This window comes from Pezoporus occidentalis, unplaced genomic scaffold (assembly GCF_034315485.1).
Source record: "Pezoporus occidentalis ecotype Australia unplaced genomic scaffold, CSIRO_AGI_Poc_V1 ctg70, whole genome shotgun sequence".
Lineage (NCBI taxonomy): Eukaryota > Metazoa > Chordata > Aves > Psittaciformes > Psittacidae > Pezoporus > Pezoporus occidentalis.
In genome coordinates this window covers 809,495-831,977 of record NW_026916053.1, presented here as the reverse complement: position 1 = coordinate 831,977, position 22,483 = coordinate 809,495, and the positions used below count along the sequence as shown (strand labels likewise).

Sequence of the window (22,483 nt, the reverse complement as noted above, 5' to 3'; positions counted from 1 at the left end):
CTCTGTACCCCCAAGAGCTGGGGTTGTTCCCGCCCCCACTTACCTCAGGATCGCCGCCCCCTCAGGGCTGGCGCCCCTCGCCTCAGCGCTCTCCTCTCCGCACCCTCTGCCCTTCCCCTGCACAGCACCCGCGGCTCCCCCTCCCGCCGAGGGCCGAGGGAAGAGCAGCTCGACTTGGGGTGCCCCGAAGAGCGCTGGGCACCGCCCCGGGCAGCCCCGCGTTAGGAGTGCCAGGTGGGAAGCGAGGCGGGAAAGGACGGGGATGGGAATGGGGGATCCGTCCGGGAACAGGGAGCGCATGTGGGGTCTAATCCTCCTCAGGTTGGCGGGGATAAAGTCCTGGCCTGATAAAACTTGCGTACTTCCCACTTAATAAAGAGGGCTCTCCACATGGGATGTCAGGAGGCGGGCGGTGGTATTGCGCGGAGATACGGGCCTCATCCTGCCTCAGTGGGCATAAACCAGGGCTAAAATCTGCTGCTTTTAGACTTCTGAGACATCTCCTGTGGAGAAGCCGTTCCCGAAGTCAAAAGTCTCTCTCGCTGTGTAATATTTCTGAGTTTTAACCTTTCACGTTCAGAATTTGAAGGTTTTTACACAAACATGAGGACAGGGTCCCTTACTCTGGGTCCCTATCTCTCCACATCAGAGGATGGTCGTTCAGATGTTTGCAGTGCAAGCATAAACTTTCCCCAAAACCAGAGCCACAGTTCCTGTTTTACTTCTCTTTTCAAATTAAAAAAGCATGATCAGAGTTTTCTGTGGAAGGAAAATACGTACATTTGTTGTGGGTGTTAATGCAGGTTCTAAATGAATTTCTGTCAGTTTTTGAAACTGTCAGATTCTTATTTCTCGCTAGAGCACTGTCATTAAATTATGGCTTTATATGGCTTTAAAACCAGAGTACAGACCAGATACAATTTTCAGGACATGCAGGATTTTAGATATATTATTGTGCAGATTTTAAGGTTGTCTTTCCTCATTGACATGTGTTTGATCTGTAGCTGGATAATCTTGTGAGTGAATTAAGGTCCTTTTATTATTAAAAAATATTATATCTGGGAATAAAGTCAACCACCTGTATTTCATTCCAATGCTGTTACAAAATGGCCTGTAAAGGATAGTGTGTTATTCCAAATAGACACTTTTGAAGATGAGATACATCCCTTACCCACTAGGAAGGCTTTATCTTTGCATGAAAGGGTCTCAACGCAGCTGAGATTTGTCTTATTACAAAAAAGTTTCAAAAATACTCAAATTCTTTGGATTTTTCTTATAAGACTCATGACGGATGAAATTTTGCCCTTATGTGTGCATGTGGGATGCCTATAAATCTGAAGGGAGTATTTGTCATTACAAGATATTTTTAAGGAATGGTTTCTATGTAGTCATAATTACTAGAATGGCAAATTAACTAGTGAATCTTCCATTAATCTTATAAAGCTATTCTCAATCCAAAGTTATTCCCATAGATATTCTAATCAAGGCTCGTCATAATAATTTTGTGAGATATTGTTTCTAACATTACTGCAAGGTTTTGTTTTAGTACTCTAAGAATGTTATTACTATAATGGATTTTATTAATACATAGAAATTCCATCTAACGTGTTAAACCAATTGTTCTAGGTGCCAAATATTTGCATAAAAGGATGCTCTTCATTTTAGTGCTTCACACATCATCATATATAGAAGTCAAAGAATGGTTGGAAATACAACAGTCTATAGGCGAACAACTGGCCTCTGTAACAGTGAAAATACAAATAACCCACTTGTACAAGAAATCTTGGCAGAATCCAAAAGCATGTGCAGGTAAGTGGTGTCTCAGTCCACTGCAGTGATAAGCACTGTTGTTAAATATAAAAACCTATGCCTTAAACCTCAAAATAATGTTTCTCTATGAAGTGTTTAATTTCATAAGCAAAATGATTACTGCAAAGGCAGTTACCTACCTTTTTTAAAATAAGCATTCTTTCCCCTGCTTCATTACAGTTCTAATTACTTATTTGTATAGGTTAAAATATGATAAATTCTGCATTCATACATCATCGGTATTGCATACATCATGGATGTGATTAGAGCAAGATTCAAACAGATCAACAACATGCCATCGCTTCAGGGATTTTTTGTTTTACTTCCTGCTATCTCAGTATGTGACCTTGGGAATTCATTGAACACTTTTGTGAACCATTCTGTTCATCTGTGACGTCTGGGATAGTCATAATTGAAGAAGTGCACTTTATTAGTAATAATATTTTGGGAATTTATTTATCTGTACCAAATGAACTAGTAAGTAACCTCTTTGAATATAAGGATCTAATCATCGTAACATCCAGCAATGTGCACTTGCCATCCAGAAAGCGAACCATATCCTGGGCTGCCTCACCAGCAGCGGGACCAGAAGGTCAAGGGAGGGGATTCTCCCACTCTACTGTGCTCTAGGGAGAACCCCCCCTACAGTCCTGAGAGAGGTGGGCTTGTTCAGCCTGGAGAAGGCTCCGGGGAGACTTTAAAGTAGGTTCCAGTGCCTAAAGGGACCAATAAGAAACCCAGAGTGAGACTTTTCACAACGGCTTGTAGGCATAGGATGGAGGTGGTGGGGTGGGCAGCTGGGTGAGGGGCTTTAGACTGAAGGAGTGTACATTTAGATATAAAGAAATTTTTTTACTGGGAGGGTGATGAGGCGCTGGTACAGATTGTCCCAAGAAGCTGTGGCTGCCCCAAAGCCAGAAGTGTTCAAGGCCGGGTTGGATGTGGCTTCAAGCAACCTGGTCTAGTTGAAGGTGTCCCTGCCCATGGCAGAGGGGTTGGAATTACATGATCTTTAAGGTCCCTTCTAAGCCAAACCACTCTATTATTCTATGAATGCAGTATTTTCTGCTGCACTCTAAGCAGAATATAATTGTAGGTCTATATTGCTTAAATGAGGTTTAACAACTAGGCAGTATTTTTTGTCAAATATCATAGCAAACATCTTAAAACCATCAAAGATCCTGTATGGAAGTCCCTATTTGTCTAATTGTTGAGGCAGTGCATTAGCAGTGTGTGCAGAGATAAAGCTGCAAGCAATTACAGTTCAGGAGACCAAATTCGGGGAGAAGGAACAGTTTTCCACAGAGGTCACAATAAAGAGAACTATCCCTGAAAAGCTTTATGTTTTCTGAAGAAAGATTGTAGCACTTAATTATAATAGTTCAAAGATACTAGAGTCTGGTACCTCCAAGAAAACAATTAACAAACTATGTTGGTGTGGTTTCCATGTGCAGCAGGTGTTCATCACCTCAGAAGCTCAGAAAACATCATCTCTGGCCATTCCCACACTACGTGTTTGCATTAAGAACGTTGGTTTTGGTGGCTGCTTTCAAGTCACATCCAACAAGAGATTGTGTGTGTGTGTGTTACATATAGTCACCCTGTAACTTTCTTCTTACATCTTTACGCAAAGTTGAGCAAAATGCATCAATGATGCTTTGAGCAGAGTTAAAAATGCGGATATGCATTAGCTGAAATAATCAAATATTTTAAATCCCTAATGTCTTAGGAGATCCATTAACCTTAATCAGTTCAACACATCTGATTGTGCTTGCCAACTGCCCTTTTCCAAATAAAGATATATCAAGTTACATTAATAGCATCAGTAATTAAATAGCGTGAACGCAAAAGCAAGCCCTAAAATCCACATAGTGCAGACTTGGGTCACTGATTTAGTTCCAGATCTTGTAGCAGGTTATTCTCTTAGGTGAACCAGCCAAAACCATAAAAGTGGAGCTCAGCATGTGAGTGCAAAGGCAAAGTTTGAATTTTAAACACACCCTCTTCTTTTTTTCCATGTGAAATATATTAAGGTCCCAGTGGAAAAAAAAAAACAACCCACTCAGGATTGAATGAACTAATCAGAAACATACCTTAGAGCCTTAGTCATAAAGAAATTGCTTTGTTATAAAGACAAAGCAGATTTGTGGGAATGTTGCCACTTTTTATAAACTGTCAAAAGCTGGGGTTTGTTTTATTTTGGTTATGTGCCAGTCATGACTCAGGATCTGTTATGAAAATGAATGTGCTATTTCAAATCTTGCAAGACTTAGCCTAGATTTAGACACTGTAGTATATTTACCTAAACAAACAAATTAATCTCAGAAGCTGCAGAACCGAAACCTCTCGGAATGTCCCTTTAGGTGCTGACACTACTAAGAAAAAACTGTGGATGGATGCATGCTGCTAACCACTGAAAATGCCAGAGGATGGTAAGTGAAATGTTCTGTTCTTACCTCACTGGCCATGTCTTCTGCTGGCAAACAACTGTATCTGTTAGGAGAAGGGATAAAAAATAAAAACAATAGTAGCAACAAAAGGTACAAGTAGTACATAAAGAAATGGCTGTCTAAACTTCAGAAGATAAGACAGTTGTGTATCTGACTCCAAGATTTGTATTTCTATGTATAGACAGCTATCAGAACTGAGTGCTTTTTCTTTTTCTTTGATTGATGTGGTAAGTGGTAACTGCAGTCTCACATTTCCTATGCCCTTACTTGGAACCTTAAGAGAAATGCATTATAACTCCTATGCTAACAGGGAAGTGTTTAGCAATAACGACCTGTAGCATCTAGAGCACTTTTTTGTTTCAAAGAGCTTTGCAACCATTGCTTAATTAATGTGTTCTGTGTTCAGTTCTGGGTAAGCATGCAACCCTCCCACTAAACAGTTGGGCTTTGTTACGGCTTTTAAAGCCTGAACTGTGCTGCTGGTTGCGTGAGTGAGCACGTGCAGAGGGGCAGTGCTGGAGCGATAGCTGCAGAAGGCGTGCTGAAGGCGTGCTGTTAGGGTGGCTACAAGGAACATGGTTAACAGTGGCTGTAAATCTTTTCCTTTCTTGAGGTGCCAGATGACACACAGAGGTAAAAAAAAGCCTCGTTATCTCTTTCCACAAGTTAGGTTTCCTCTTTTATGTGTTACACATAAAGGCAGGCTACTGTGCTAACACAAGCATCACAGTCATGAAGGTCCTTCTGCTACTCACACGCTCACAAATTACTTCTCTTTTCTGACTTTCCATGTGCGCAAAAGCAAAACTTATTGTATTGGTTTCTACATTTAACATAAAATGGATTTATTTTTAGTTACAATCTGTTTGTAATGAGGAGTTTCCCTTTTCAGTCCAGTTCATCAAGATACACCTGCCTGGATTCACTTGTACTGACTGCCTTTACTTCAGGTAAGAATGGGACTGGCACAGTGATCCTGCCTTTGTCAGCTGATAGCCTGACTGAGCTGAATGATACATATACAAAAGTTACCATTTTAAGAGGCTGTTTACACTAGCTACTGGCAACTGAGCCAAATTTCTTAATTTGAAATACATAGTGCACTCATTATGTACTTCAAGTATACATAGTTACAGTGGAGCCCTGCCAATGATGCTGTCTAAGCAGTTGCATGCATTGCATGTCTGCTTTGATAGAGTACTGGATCTGGCACTAGACATTACAGAACAGGTTTTTTTAGGGTTTGGGTGGAAGACAGACCCTTAGACACCTTAGGTAGACTATAAGAGGTGGTTTTTTTTCCTATCTCCAGTATGTTGAGGGAAAGCCTCCTAAGGAGTATGAATACATAAAGTCATTTCAGCAGGGAAAAATTGACAGAGGGAGGAAGAACTTTATATAGTTTAGAGATCTCTGCCAAGTTGCTTGCTGTAGAAGCTTCTGCAGACACACTTTGTAAGCAAAGATTCCTTGGACTCTAGCAGGGGACTGAACATTTTTGAAAAGATGTACAGCTTTACACTGCAGGACAGGGTTCACATTATTTACTGGGAAATGGCTGGCTGCCTGCCAAGCTGAAAAACACTCCCTTGCTAGCTGAGGAAAAACAAGGTAAAATAAATACCTCAATATTACTCTATTACAGTGTTTAGATGCTACCCTTCAGATGGAAAAATGAAATTTATTACAACAATAAATGACCCCCTAAAGATCTGAGAACTGCCAGGTTTCTCTGTCTCTTCCTTTCTAATGAAGCTTTGCAATTTCACCAAAGTCAGAAAGTTGCGATTATACCAATAGATCATGCCTGCGCATACATATGCAGTTTGTATGGAAGTGACACGCTTTCATTGTATTTCTAATGGAAAAGATCAAATAATTCCATAAAATATGCTACAGGTCTCATGATTGATGATTTCATTTTGAACAAGGCAAATTAAATATGAGACTAAGAACACAGGGAATCTGTGAAATTACTCACTTGTATATACAGATTTATGCATAGATCTAATCCTGACATTTGGTATGGGCTGAATGTGCATGTGGCATTGTTTTTGGTTACAGTTCATGGTTCTTTCCTATCATTTGTACATTTTTAAAGTAATTCAGATCAACAAAGCTGCAATTTCTGCAGTCCCAAAAATGCTTGAAGAATTGAACACAGTTATCTCTGGGAATTTTTTCTTATGATATCTGGAAGTTGTGTTTCATATATGCAGTGCTACTGCAGGTATACTTGTATATTAACCAGTGGATCTGTTATTTACATATGAAGGACAGAAAAGTATGTACACTTTTAAGATTTTAAGTGAGCTCTGAGTTTTGCGCTTCACCATCAGCAAGCACACAATTTAATTCACAAGCTGTATCTAAACATTTCCTTCCTGTTTGAGATCTAAAATATCAGAAACAGCTTGGCTATAGGCTAGGCCACACATTCGTAGATATTAAGAAAAACAGGAACTGTTGTGACAGCTTAACTTGATCTTCTGGCATCTAGGTTTTCTGGTTATACAGCAAATCATCCAAGCTTCACTGGTTACCACTGTCTCTCCTGTGATAACTGTTAAATACCACAGATACTGTTAGGCAGTATCTTACTTATGTATGCCATGTGTATTTCTATGAGTTGAACCTTAAAATCAAACCCTCCCTGACCTTTGGAACATGCAGTCACACGTGCATTTAGCTGCTAGCCTTTACTACTTAAAAATCTCTAACAGAACTGCTATTTTGATTTTTTGACTTAATATCTGGACTCAAACCAGACCTCCATGTATGAGATACATCTCAATATGTATAAAGCCATATTTGGAATCTCTAGGGTCTCAAGGGTTGTTAACTTGAAGGTATTTGCTTATGCTAGGAAACAGAGAATATATGCAACAGCAACATTTCTTTTGGATTTTACTCTTCTCAAATACATGCACTGAATGAATACTTATATATACTGTCTTTATGTTGTAAACTTGGATATAGGTAACAGTTTTTCTGGGACAATATGTGTTTGTGTAAACGTGTCTTCTATGGAAGGATGGGCAAGTTTTGGGCTGAAGTAAAACAGCTTTAGATAGAAGTTGGATTGCAAACCATAGAACAGGTGTTTGGCACAAATGAGACATCACAATAACACATCGTTTTTACACATACTCTTTCTTTAGGTAGAAAGCAAGTGTACAGTGCTATGCTGTGTTCTTCCTGCTGCTTGGAATGTTGATATAAAGCATCAGAAATAATAAACTATTTCAAAAGTTTTCTTGTTACATAAAGAAATTCTGCTTAAAGAAATTTCTGCTTCCGTGTCAGTGACATCAGATGTTGCAACCTCTAATTGTACAAATCCTCAGGTTTTGTCTTTTTATTTTGTACTGGCAGAGCAAAGTAATCTGAATGTGTATATGAAGGGGGAAGGGACTAAACTGTGCAGCTTCTAGGAAGCAGGAGCAGCAAATGAGAATCCCACCCAGAGGCTTTCATTATATGGTTCTTATGAAAGAAACTACATTGTGGGATAAATGCCCAGGCCATTGTTTGGCTTTTAACCCATTCCTCCCTCAGATGAAATCATACCAAAGTAGGTTGGAATTTCCCAGAGTGAAAAAATGTGTTTTGGTTTTTTCAAAAGGATCAAAGTTTTGTCTGGAAAATCCATTAGAACAGAAATCTTTATCAAACAGATTTTACCAGATAGGATCCTTTTTCAGTATATGGTGTCACGCTGTATACCAAATAGCATTCTTCTCTTGCCAAAAGCTACTTTAATATGCCTAGCACAGCAGCTGTAGGGCTCATGATCTTTACAGACAGAACGTAAACTTAAAGATTGATAATTATTTATGATAATTTTTATTTCTATACTGTAATGGTAGAACTGCAGAAAATAACCTAAATCTGTATGAGAACTGAGCCCTCGTGAGACTGGAGCTTTGTAATGCACGCATTCAAGTTTGGCCCTAAAATACATAAATCATGGCATTTTAGCTGCTGAATTGTAGAACACAACAAATGCAGTGCAAAGGATTGCAAAGAGCAACTTTATCTAAAGCACTGAGGACTGAGAAAGAAAATTCAAATTCATCCCTGCCATTGAGTGAGTGGATTCATTTCTGGGTTTGATTTTTATGAGTTGGGACATGTTTGTGATTCTTTCTTGCATTTTTTTTAGCAGAAACAATAAATCATACGCTTCCTAAATGAAACGTTTTCCTTTGTGACAGATAATTTTGCAGGAAAATTGCATGTAGGAAAATATCATTAAAAATAAAATTCCCAGTCCATTTTGTATTTTATTCCTGCTGAGAGCTGGTTGTCATTTGAACTTTCATGCCACTGCCTGAGCACACTGGTTATATATTTATTTGACCTATTTCTTAGCACAATGTATGAGAGAACTGAACATGAAGGAGAATTGCTTATAAATTATATTACATTCTTTTTAGTTGCATGTGTTATGTTTCTCCCTTTGTGATTGCAACAGGCAAAAGCTGCCATGGACAAGACAAAAAAGAATAGGCATATATAAATAAATCACCTATTCTGTAGTTCCTTATGTTTGATTGTAAAACTCCAAAGTCAGCTCTCCATTTTTATCAACTTCATTCAGTGCGGCTGCAGTGGCGTTTCTAAGAACTGTGGTCAGATGACCTGGTTGTAAATCCACAAAATATGGATTATACCTGGTTGCATATGCATTTTTAGATTACTCTCTCTTATTATTTGAAGAATGAAGGTAAAAGTCAGTCCCTCTGTTTTTTTTTTGTGCAACACATGGTATGCACTTCTGATGTTGGTTAATAAACGGTAATATATTTGAAGCATAATCATAAAGTTTTGGCAGATGACATTTTGTATTTTCTGGAACAGAGCAACACAGACAGCAGTACTGACTGTTGAGTTTAAGTCCCCTTCACTCCAGAGTTCGTATGTCTTCTCTTCCAGTTCCTCTCTTATTTGCAGCTTTGTGATTTATGTATTTATCCGCACACAGTCTTTTGAGAGTAACAGAAGGCTCAGTATAACTGCCAAAAATCTCCTAGGGGCTTTTCCTCAATTTTGCCATGACATTTAAGACATGGTCAACCCAATACAAGCTTTATTTCTTTAATTTCCATCTTTTTTATTCCTTATAATAAAGTAAGGTTCTTTATAGCTCAAATAAGGTTAAAGGAGAAATCCCAGTTGTACTAAATACAGCTGAGATCTTCTGCAAAACTCGTGTATGGTCTGTTTTAGAAAAATAAAATTTTGCATGGGTTTTTAACTTCTTTCTCTTGCCTCCCCAAGTTTTTGTTTATCCCCAGTATGTGAGAAGATCCCTTTGTTGTTCACAAATTTGTGCTGCAGTAAAACCAGTAAATACATAGGCTATCATCATAATCAGAGAAATCCACTTGTGGATGAATCATCAGAATCCTTTAGGTCTTCCCTGGAGACATCACTTTCTGATGCTTTAAAAGAGCTTAGGCACAGTTTCTTCTGGAGTACACCTGAGTTGCAGTGGTTTTATTTGGACATTGTGTGTTCCATTTTACTCACATTCATTCTAACCTTACTAGGCGCCTGTTGGTTTGAGAGACAGTGAAAAATCATAGAGTACAAAATTCAGTATGAAAAGAATGGCATGTGAGGACAAACAGCAAAATACAAATTGAGGAGACAAAAAATAAAAAAGTCTATTAAAAGAAATAGAATCTCGAAGTTTGCTTATTCCTTTCCTACCATCACCTACATTTTCACAAGGTCACTGCAAACTGAATGAAAAGCGAAACAATAACATTTCTGCTTATATTGAATCTGTAGTGGAAAATTAAGCTTCAGATAAATTGCTGATTATGGGACTCAATCTTTTAGTAGCCTGTTTTTTTGGCAAAGTTCTTCTACTTGTACTAACTGGCATAAAATTGACTTGGTAGGACAAAAGAATATTAAGGCATAGCCTGGATTCTGTGCTGGCTTCCTTGCCCTAAAAGGATCTATAAAGCTTTCCTGAGTTGGCAGCTGAAACTTCTCCTGCAAGAGGGAATCCCTAGATGAGGTAGAGCTGGCTTCCAGCCACCTTGGCTTCAATCTGTACCAACAGGTATTAAGAAAGAGATCTGGAATATTGTCCTTCAAAATCGAACCTCACGTAGAAACATGGAGACCTGCACTCTTTTTTTTTAAGTAGGTCTGAGTCTTCATGGCTCATGTCCTCCCTGTGCATATGTCCTAAGCCTGTACTTATATGCTGTGTGTATAAAAGGACTCTTTCAGCAGAGTTGTGATTTTGCAGCCTGTAATAAGTTAAATTTCTTTAGAGTATTTATAATTTCTTTTTGTGAAGAATTATTTGTCCCCTATGTGCTTTACTGTGAAGAAAACTCATACTGATTCCAGGTAGAAATTTGCTTACAGTTCCTTTTCCAAGCCCTATCCATCTTAATATTTTATTCATAATAACTGTAGTTTATTACAAAATGTTGATTCAGACACAATGAAGAGTAAGTAAGTTTGGTTTGTTGGTTTGGTGTTTTTTTTTAAGTAGAGAATTAGTGACAAATACAAATTCCTTCACTTTGAACCCATAACATGGTATCTGAGTACACAAAGATACAAAATAATCATGTTAAAATCTTTAGGTTAGATATATGATCCAGAATCACATAAAACTGTCAAAAACCAGACAGCTTTGTTTGAAAAATGTAAGTACCAAAGCTTTCACTTGTCTTATTAATACCTTATGTAAGGAGCTGAAAGCACATTAGAGTTTACTATGATACACGTGAAAGGTGTCATCGTTACAACAGATAACATGTCAGAGACTGCAACAACCACTTACATAATAGTATGTAATTTATCCATTATAATTGCTTCCTGTTTTGACATAGAGAACTCAATTGTTTGTTTTCTTGTAATACACATGGTTTTGTTAGAAGCTTCTTTGATATTTTGAATCTGGCAAACATTGAGCACTTGTATTTTACCAGTGACAGTCAACCTGAGTACGTGCAGGTGGACTGTTCTGTGGCTGTATTTATATGCTGTGCATATAAAATGATTCTTTCAGCAGAGTTGTGATTCTGCAGCATTTAATAGGTTAAATTTCATCAGAGTATTTATAATTTCTATTCGTGAAGAGCTGTTTCTTCATTTATGTAAATGTTTCACTATTACTGTGAAGAAACTGGGTAAGTTTCTTCTGAGAAAATTCAGGTAACATGTTTGAGAATTTCAGTGTTTGTCACTGAGATTCTGAGATTCAGAAGACATTTTGGAGGTGGCATTTTCAAGCATCAGGTGTTGTGAAAGGTGTCTTCTCTGTAACTGTAAACCTGTGCCCCTCCAGCAGGGAGGTAGCAGTGGAGAGAATTCCTAACTTTAGATGACCCCCAAATTAGACCACTTTTCTGAACAACATTGATTTACTAAACTGATACAGTTCTCAAAAAAACCCACATTTTAAATGGGTTCCAGGCTGTTTGCTGAGTGATCACCATCCTGGTGGTCACTCAGCCACCATACTAAAAGCCACTTCACCTCCATGGGGCTGTTCAGCAGTGACTGCATCAGTGTATTGGAACCACACTAAGAATTTTCTTGATGGTACAGCATTGGTATTGCAGCAGCACTGGTGCTAAAGGTGGTCAGTAGAGGTATGGTATAGGTAAATTTCAGTTGAAATTATTTCACTTGGAATTATCAGCTTTTTCTTTCAGAGTTGAGCCTGTGGCATTACTCTATCCTAGCTTGCAGGTTAGTGGTTTACCACTAATTTTTCAGTATCCCCAGCTGAGCTGTCTAATTACACTTCTTGCTCCCTGATGGCCAGTCTGGCCATACTGCTGAGAATGGACTTGCATAATAGTGTCTTATGTTCTATAAATATCTTATGATGTTATTACATTGTAACATGCATAAACTGATTTGTTGTGCAGATGTATCTACTGTGAAAGGTCGAAAGGTTGTGACATATTACACTATGAGATATTAGGGCCAGATTCTCATCTCCTGGATGTTGGTGTAGCTCTATTTATACAACATAGCTTTTCCTGATCTATGTTGTAGGTTGGGTTTTTTTTCTATTCCACCTTAACATGGATACTGCTAATGTTATTGCTTATGATTTGGGCTTTTATGTATTCTGGTAACAGAAGTGAAAAATTTTTCACTTCTTACCAATCCCTGAAGCATCTTATCCTTCATGGCATGTCAACTGAAACCCAAAGTGCCAAGGACCAAATCTGGGTGTTGTGGAAGATGAAAATCTTGTACAGATATCAGTCTAGAATCATTTTGTAACAGAGCTGTAGGGCAGGAAAAAGGAGTGCTCGTGTATAGAAATACTCATTTAAAAAAGCAAGAAATTTGGACTTCCTGGACATAGTGGTTTAGAATATTGATAATTATTTCCAAGTACAGGAGCAAACATACTCTGACATTATCCTGGACACTGCTGTATGCAGAGTGGAAGTCCTTGTAACCCTGCCTAAAGCTAACACAGCCCATCTCCAGCTGCTTAATCAAGTCTTCTTAGTGTTCACTACAGATGTTTATAGTTTGGTTTTTTTTTTTACTGGTCCGAAATTTAAAAATCACTACATACTAATTGTGGGCACAGATAAACTTCTAATTAATAGGTCAAAACATTCAGAAACCTGTAGGAAAAGATGGGTAATGATAAGGGTTATTTATACTGTCTTCAGTCTTTCACATAAAGACATGACCTACCGTTTAATATCTCCTGCCAGTCTTTTGAATTAAAGATGTATCTGTAGTTTTAAGATTATTTTAAATGTCCCAATCCATTAAAACATTTGTCATTAACATTCCAGTCAAATAGTCCACTTTGTGATTAAAATAGTTTAAAATGTTGTCTAATGGACCCAGAAGGGTAACTTCACTGTGCCTTTCATCTGTGTCACGTTTTTACAGTCTCTGTATTATTCTTCACAATTACACAGCTAGAAACCTGTTATATTCCCTTTGCAGAGCCGTTCGATTGAGAAGAAATGAAAATGAAAGGGAGAGATTGAATTTTTGGATTAATACTAGCTACAGATCATCTGTGTTGGATTAAAAAAAAATTCCCAGTATATAGGTCAAGAGGTTGGGAATGAGATGTGGAATAGCTCATATGAGGCTGTAGGAGCAAATCAGTTAGACCCAAGCTGGTTGCATCGATGATTATTACTATTTGGCAATCCATGGGAAACAAGCTAACAGGAAAATGACTGTATCATAAAGAGCTGAACCAAGCTACCTCTGCTCTTCTTGTGTTGGGTTTCAAAGGAAGAAAAGTGTCTGTCAGGGATATAGGTAGAGCTTACTGAACTTCAGTGCTCACAATGGCCAAAACATTGCTGAGCAGACACCATGTATGTTAACTGGATTTTGTATAGGGAATATGAACCCGTTTCCAAAAAAGCATGTTTAAATAGAATCATAAATGCAGTTCTTAAAAATCTGCAATGAAAGTATATATTTGGTATGTTTCATACAGAAGAGTGCAGGAGTATTTATTTGCTGATCAAATATCAGTTTTTATTTGGCATATGTGTAATTATTTGATGTGTTTGTCCCAGACAAGTCCAAGATAGATTTTCAGTTTCTCCAAATATTTAGATTTAAAATGTTAGTTTGTAAATTATGCACCAACTTCATAACGGAACAATACAAAGCACAAGTGGGATCTTGTGTGTGCAGGATGTGTGAATATCCTTGTGTCAAAACCTCTGTGTAAGTTTAAAAAGCAGCAAATGCAGTGGAAGAGCTACAGCACGAGTGGATGACATCACTGTGCTGGAAAAGATTTTGAGAAATGAGACTTTATACCTTTGCATGAAAACATCAAAGGATGGGGATGATGATGAATGCTGAACAGCTTTCAGGTTTATTTGATCGTATTTGTGACTTTTTCAAATTTCTTTAAAAATGTGCTGAGATTTGCTGTTTTTCTAGCAAATAAGGAGATCAAGTAAGCATGGTGTAATTGTAGGCTTTGTTGTTGCCGTTCTACTGACTTAGTGCAGAAGCATTTATCAATCTAAGGTTTGAAATTAACTTCAAAATGCAAAAAAAAAGAGAGTTTAACTTGGGGAAAAGGAGGCTGTAAGCACATTTTCTAACATAAAAGGAACGTTAGGATCTGAATCATATTGGGAAGATGGGTAAATGTCTAGAAAGAAATTGCCAGACATGATGTTGTGCAGCATGAAACTCTTCTGGAATTTATTTCAAAGGATCCATTTTCTGTAGCATTATTCTTTGAGAATTTTTTTTTTATGTCAGATGATTTACTTCCGTTTATAACATTAAATTACAATTTAACACTTTCCTAACATTAGCAGAAATATTATGACTAAAATTATGGTTTATAACATAGTAAGTTTAAGCAGTATTGCAAAGAAACATGAATTATTATCCTTGAACTGTTGTTTACTCCTAATTCCTTTCACTTGCCTTTAAATCAAATCCTTCAGATCTAACCTCTTTGTCTCCCATTCCCCTCAAATCATGGCAATATGTTCCAGCAGTCATCCCAGATGTGTGCAGTTCTCAGAAATTAAACTGTAGCATTTTGGATCGCTGCCATAAAAGAATGTCAGACTTTAGGCTGAAGATGCTTTATAGTGTTGAAAATAAAAACTTGGGAACTTCATGACTGGATCTTCCAATTTGGCCCGACACCTGAGTAAGTTGCCACATACTCAAACCATCTTGTTAATTTCTCTATTTGATTGTTATCTTTTTGGACCATGAATCTCTTGCTGTTACGAGCCTGTGTAATAATCAGCATAACACCAGCTGCATACCATTCTGCTCAGATAATGGGATGAATTTGATTTTTTTTTATCTATGCATCTTTATGTGAAAAGTGGAAAGATGGATCATAACCTGTATCTACCAGCAAAAAAAGCAACCCAAACCCTCAATAGTAGTATCCTGTTTATAACTTTACATGGCCCAGAGCATAGAACTCAAGATTGCAACAGTATAGTTTAAGGCAAGAAGAAACTAGATCTTGGCTGATGACAACTAAAGACCTGGCATGCCAAGCTCCAGCTCTGCTAAAAATCTGAGTATTGTTGCTTCTTGCTTTATAATGAGTGGGCAACATCTCTCCACCCATCCCTTCCCTCAATTTTGCTGGTTTCTGCTGCCTTTCAAAAAATCTGAGTTACTGTAAGATACTATCCTGTAGAATACATTTGCAGTAGGATCCCATCACTCTCCCAATTGCAGCATCTCCTTTACTGCTTCAATTTTTTATTTCAAAGAAAATGAAACTTCTGCCTATTTACCCATACTCAAAGGTTTCTTGCTCATGTATTGCCACAAAATCTATATTGCCTACCGGCAGGTGTCTCCCAGAAACCTGTGTGCCAAAAAAAGTCAGTTTTTTTTGATGGATGTCATTCAGCCGTTTGGAATGATCCTTGTGAGTGCTGATATTTGTCCTATTGTATTGTATGTTGTTGAATCCCATTGAAAACTGTAGCCAAAAAATAGAAAAAAGGAATATGTATGGCTGCCTCTGCAGGTGAGGGTTTAGTGTCTTTAACATTTGCATTTATAATAAAGTTAATAGACAATACTGTGTATGTATGTAGTATATTGGGCAGTATATTCCCTAACTCAATAGGTAAATTGTAAAACTCAGGCTAATACTTTCAAGCTATGCTGGATACTACAGCTTAGTTTGTTATGATGTATGATCAGAAGAGTAAGCTTTGAAGAACTGCTTGGAGTTTGCTGTTAACTGATAAATATTAGCCAATGCAGTTAAATATTTTATCCTACTCAAATTGAGTGCTCGTATTATCTGCCTCTTAGGGTTTCAGTGGCCGAGATGCAGCTGTTGGAATACCTTATCCTTGCTTTCTCCTAAATAGATGGGAAAAGATTCTATAGTTCTATACCTCATACATTAGCTGCTGTTAGTTCTCATCATTCAAAAAACAGCAGTAACTCGTCCTTCATTGTTGAAGGCATTTTCACTGTGTCAGTGGCACATCCATTATGTTAAGCAATTTGAAAATGTGCAGCATCTGAAAGTGATGCACAAGTTTATTGTTTTCATTATGTGGGCAGAGCTTCAGCTGCCAGAGTCAGCAGGGCTGTCAAAAGGACTATGTTGTTTTTTGGATTTTCTTAAAGATTTTTACTTTTAGCTTATAGTCTTTATAGTTTACAGGCTTTCAAAATATCCTGAAGTAGCAGACTCTTTTATGCTGTTGTACACTAGATTTGCTGTTGTACACTAGATTTGCTCTGTCGGCTTATACAGCACAGCTCAAACTCTGAAGAAATCTATGTTACTGCTAAAACCAATTAATTTTACATTTTACATACATCATTTGCTTCTTTACTGCAATGAAGCGATGGCACCTATGTACTTTATGATATTCTCCCTGCTCAGTGCCTGGAGTTTTCACTTGCTATGTCTGGAAATAGTTAACATATTAAAGACTGCTGTCACATTTAGCTGATATTAGACAAACCAGATATTTTCCCAGCTTTTCAGCAGAGGTAATTAATCTGTATGGAGTGCAATGTTGCTAGCTTTGGCACCTAAGCTCATTGAAGCATTTCTGCAGAGTCATGCATTATATTACAGTGACATACATTCAGGAAGGCATTTTGTTCTGAAACTAAAGATAGTTTTCCTCACAGGATTCAAGTAATGTTCTCAGTATTGATTTAAGAAGTGTGAGGGAATTGATGCACAGTGTTGTGAAAATTCCAACACATACTGTTTTTTTCCCCTTTATATTGCCTGGTACGTATAATGAAGCCACAATTTTCATCCTATTAAAAATTTCGAGATTTTACTAAGATAGAGGTAATATGTGCAACTATAAAAAGATACATGTAAATTATGCATACATGAATTTTTTATATATACTTATTTGAACTCTTTGAATCAGACAGTGCATTTTTGAGAAGACTTCCGGTTTTGACATTCCCTTTTCTGTTAAGAAAAGCTGAAGTCGGAAGTGTTCCGTGAACACACATTTTATGACATATGCTGGGCCCTGTATAATTGTACCCTTATTTCTTTGTCTTGATAACTCATTTATGAATGTTTCCCTGATGATTACTTTTCTTCATTACATCTTTTTGGACATTGAAAAGAAGATATAACTGGAGACTGACAATTCAAATATCATTAGGTCCAGATTCTGGCCAGTCTGAAGTCAACATATCTCGAAGCAAAAGCAGGAGCAGCCAGTAGTTAGTAGATCTATAGCAATCTGATCTACCTCTGAGCTAGACAATGTTTCAGAAGTTCCCAGTGCTCATGGCAGTTAGTATCAGATCTCCTCATCTCAACATGTCCTTTGCTCAGAAACCATGAGGAGCCTTTGTGCTGTTGCACTAAAGGAATTTAGGCATTCTCCTCCTTTCCCTTGTACCTCAGCTCTGTGTCACTGGTATGGCCACAGGCAGAAGCTGTGTTGGATGCAGAACCTTTCCAAAAGTCATTCCTTACTCCTTCATCATTCTTTCTGCTTGTTTCAGGGCTCTGGCATTATGGTTTGGGGCATGACTCCTCCTCTGTTCTTTGCTGCTTTGTCCATGTCTTTCTAGTCATACACTTACCTTCTACCCTGGCAATTGATTTTCTGCTATGATACACATAGCTGCAAAATTAAGCCTTTCTGCTGTTTTTTCCCTCAGCTACAAAACCAATTGGCAATATCATGCCATCAAAGAAGCAATATAATGCCAAGATTCTTGCAGTATTCTGTCAATCCAAACTACCCTCTACTGTGAAGTAAATGAGTGAGCAGCATCTACTTACTGCATCAGTCTGTGTGTGATTACCAAAGTTACTGCACTATTCTCTTTTCCCTTTAGGATGCCTGTGATTTCTGTTTCATGTAAGTATCCTCTAGGGAATGTTGCTGTTTAAACCACAGACTCCGATTTTTGCTTGGAAAAATGACAAGGGTATGTATAGGAGCTCTGGTTTTGATTCCCAAAGGGTATGGTTGTCATCATTAAGGCTGCTGATTATGTAGCCTTTCAGATTTCTATTCATAACCAAAGCATTCATTCTCCATTTGTCTGACATTTTCAGTGTTTGAGAGGAACATGGAAATTATAGAAAGTCTTGCAATTATTGTGTATCAAAATCAGATATGCAGTCTGAATTTAAAATGTATTGTATCACTGAGCAAATTATTTCTTAAATGTGAGATCCTTAATTAAAGTTTGAGCAAATCTGTCTGTTGGTGCTAAGGACCTGCTTCAGCTGTGGCTCTAGCTTTGATGTCTGGAAAGATAACCCCATTTACTTGGGGTGGTGCTTTGGAAAGTAGATGGTGAGTGCTACTCCAGCTCAGGAAGATTTGCATTTGCAACTAAACCACTGTGTTCTACAGGTGATCTACAAGTGATGGGTTATACTTGCTATGTCCAGCTGAGCCTGTAAGTTGTTTCTAACTGCAATACGAAAATGGAAAGAAAATTAAAAAGGTACCTGCATGCTACAAAAGTGACTGGAAGATATAGTAGTCAATGTGCATAAAAGCCTGATAAATTATTTGTTAAGTTGTACATACTGGTTTTAAACTAATATGGTGGTGGCTTTTACAGTCTTCCACACAGGAAATACAGTATTAGAGTAGCATAATGATATGTTGTACCTCAGAATGCTATGACTCTGCTGTGCTAGACTCATTGTGAACAGCTGGTGAGCAAAGACCCTACCCAAATTAATGTGTTATCTCAGTAAATAAGGGCAACAAAAATTAGGGCACATGAAATAATTTAAGAGAGTGCCATGTGATTCAAGCAAGTTGGCAAGCAACCAGCTAGATCTCTGTGTCAGAGTCAGGAACTGAATACTGGCTTTATTGTTCTACATTTTACTTCTTTAAATATTCAGTGTATCAGTAGTTAACAGGAGAAACAAAGCCTGCATCTTCTTATGGAGATGTTTTGATTTCTTTAGGTATAAGTAAAACACATTATAAATGGATTATGGCCAGGGACCTTTAAAGGTAAATGGTGCAATTCTTGTTAGGCACACAATATATTTGGTCTTGGGGTCACGAATCAGGATTTACTTAGAGAAGTACATGTCACAGATATTCAGAATTACCTCTAGAGATCTTGGATTGCTGAGCTATGGGGAGTCAAGTGAATAAGTTTGAAAGATGGGAAAAGCATATTTAATGCTGCACTTCTTTTTTGGTTTTCCTGAAGTCCATTTTAGATGGCATAAAGGATTCATGCACACTTAGTCCTTGTTAGCTCTAGTTTATTAAAGGTCTTCTGTTGACGGACAACAGTAAGTGATTTGTTCAAAGGCAACAGTACATATACAGTGAGATGGGGAGGATGCCAAGAGATACTGGTGGGTACCAGCAGCTGTTTCATACTGGACTTTTATATTAATTCTTCTTCAGATCTGCAACATTCCAGTTATGCAGAAAGCATATTTGCACGTTATTCATTAGGTCGACTCTTGGAGCCATTTCTTGTGGTGCTGAGTGATGACAACAACTTTAAATCAGAGTTTGTGGTTTTTTTTCCAGAGCAAATCACAAATGACTTTGAACAGCATAGAGGACCAGGATGTTTAATGGGAGCAGAAAAATGTCTTAAAGCTAGAACATGCAAGAGTGAAACAAAGCATTTGTAGCTTTCCTGATTTTTCATCAGACTTCTTTCACTCTTAGTTAAGCACTAGTACTTTAGCCAGTCTCGTTTCCTCGCATCCTTCACTTGCTAGTAATTAAACTTAGGCTACAGTCTTTGCAGGTGTGAATTGATAACATTGTAATGCAGCCAGTGGAACTAAGGCAGTATGTGCTTCCTGATGTTATGGCCTATTAAAACTGTAAAATTTCCACACTTTCCTGCCTCTTGACTGAAATGGCTGGTATTATGAGCCCCTCCTGCTAAAATCTATTTTTATGTATCTATCTCCACAGCAGAAGGAAGACTGAATATGAAGCATGCTGGATCTCAGAAAACGCATATAAAAATCACAATCTTCACAGTGCACTTAGTTTTACCTGTTCCGTAGAAATTAAAGCAAAACCCACCTGACTTACCAGGCTTTTTTAGTCCTGTGACAGGGATGCTGGGGAAAGGACAGAGAGAGTAAGACTTAACTTGGAACTCAAGGCAGGTAAGATTCCTGCAAATTGTGCACCTTAAGAACACTTCGGCTTTGTGCAGTTCTGCAACATTTGAGAAAACAGAATTTTGCAAATGAAGCCATATTTAGCATAGAAATAATAGCAATATTGATATGGAAGACTTGGAAAGTGAAAACAGGGATCTTTTCCTTTTACGTTTTTTTTTTGGCAAATTCACATCTGCTTTTCAAACCAACATGTTTCAAAACAACTTTGTTGTAGCAAAGGGAAGAAGAAAAATGAGTGAAAAAACGTTAGACTTAGACTGATAATTAGAGATTGTTTCTCATTATCAATAGGAAGTACAAGAATTCTGTTATCTCTGAGAAAAAAGAAATGCATTCCTGTGAGAGAACAAGCTCTGTCTTATTGGGATCATGTCTTAGTGGTAATAAAGAATGTTTTCTTTAATGAATTAAGACTGGAGAAAAGGGGTTTTGTGTAACATTTTTTGAAGTAATATAGCAAACCCCAATCTATTTATGTCAGAACACTTGAAATGACACCATTCTGAACTGTTAAGCAGGCTGTAGAGTCACACCATTTACTGCAAAAGCGCATGCTCCACAAGGTTAGGAGTGAAAAATTTCTTCTCAGTCTTAATTTTGGTTACACTAGTGATGTGCTGTGCGATCTTGGGAAAGTAATTTCAAAAAGTCATTTTAAAATGCTTTGCTTTTCCATGCCAAAGCTGAATTCATTATCACGGAGGCATGTAGTGAGCACTCCTACCATTGCCTACTACAATCTAGAGGGAAGTGTTGTGTGGGTCTTTTGTTTCTGTGATACCCAAAGTGGTCAAATATCCTCCATAAAGAAAAGCTTGTAACCAGTGATTAAACATGTGCAAATCCTACGTGTCATTATCTTTAAGAAAATTAAAAATTAGAGTTTCTCTCTTTCAGACGAAAGTTAAGGACATGACCACAAATTCTAGCTAGCATGGTACAAAGGACCCACATTAGAATGGCAAAGGTTTTGTATAAAACTTCAGTATTTAGGAAGTCACTTCTAAGATGAGCTATATTTCAAAAATAATTTTTCTAGGAAATAGAGTAACTATTTAAAACACAATAGCTTTACACATGATGAGGTATTTACTGGTCTTCAACATGACATTAAATACTGCTGTAGTGTTGGGCAAGTCCTTCCCAGCCATTCTTTGGTGGGCACTGGAAAGAATTCACTGTTTGAAAACCACCTCAGTAGAGAATGCTGGGGCACTACTCATTGCCAAAGCCCTATAATCAAATTGTGTCGCAAAGCCATGGGAAGCAATGTGTGTATGTGTTTGCTGAAGGATCTGAATGCTTTCTTTATGCTTTCCTAAAGAATGCACCTGTGTGTTGTCTGTGGAAGGTTTTCTGAGTGCCAATAGCAACTCATGACCCACTGCATTTGGAGTGACTATTATACCGTTCACCTAAACTTGTTGCTGTCTCCTGCTTTTCTAGATATTTTTTGTCTGTTGTATTGTTAAGTGGGGCCTTTGGATGCCAGGCATGCTGCTCTGGAGAGGTTTGGAAGAGCTGTAAACCCGGCTTCAGTTGGTGCCAAAAACTACATAATTCCTTATGATTTTTCACTTGCCTCTCATTGTACAGAAGCTTAATTCTATTCAGCTCCACTGCTTTTTGACAAAATGGTCTGTGGTAATTGTGAAATCATAGACAGGTATTTGAGGGCCAAAGCCCTATTTTGTTCATGTATCATCTATGAGTAGTGCTTTTTAGGCAGTGTGTTGTCATGGTTTGGATCTGGCAGAGCCAGTCTTCATTGTTACATAAAATGGCAGTGTTCTTACTACTTCCTGTGCTGCAGCACTCCTGATGCTCATGTGTTGTGCGTGTGCTGTACAGGGGATATCCAAAGGGCATTTTGAGCAGCCAAAATTACATTGCTTTGAAAAAATTCTCACTAGCAAATTTCACTTGAGTGAAGCCTGTTGAGATGATCCCATTTAGATCTCAGTAAATACCTTCTGGTGTTGTTTCCAGACTTGCATTTCGTCACTGAGCACACACTACTAGGTGGAAGCACCTTTCACATCCTGAGGTGAAACACTTAATTGTGCTTTTGCTAGTTTGAGAA

At 37.9% G+C, this 22,483-nt stretch overlaps 1 protein-coding gene and 1 long non-coding RNA gene across 2 annotated transcripts in view; one reads left to right on the top strand and one right to left on the bottom strand.

Moving 5' to 3' along the window:
• SULF2 (sulfatase 2) overlaps window positions 1-141 on the bottom strand; it is a 148,088-nt gene extending 147,947 nt beyond the window's left edge. Inside the window, exon 1 of the mRNA XM_062642376.1 lies at window positions 44-141. The gene's annotated coding sequence lies outside the window, so the exon portion shown is untranslated. The remainder of the gene's footprint in view (window positions 1-43) is intronic.
• On the top strand, window positions 137-19,246 carry LOC134175925 (uncharacterized). Its single transcript, XR_009969199.1, has 4 exons — window positions 137-234; window positions 1,627-1,809; window positions 4,173-4,241; window positions 19,198-19,246. It is a non-coding gene; the product is annotated as an uncharacterized LOC134175925 (long non-coding RNA).
• The last annotated feature ends 3,237 nt before the right edge of the window (window positions 19,247-22,483 follow it).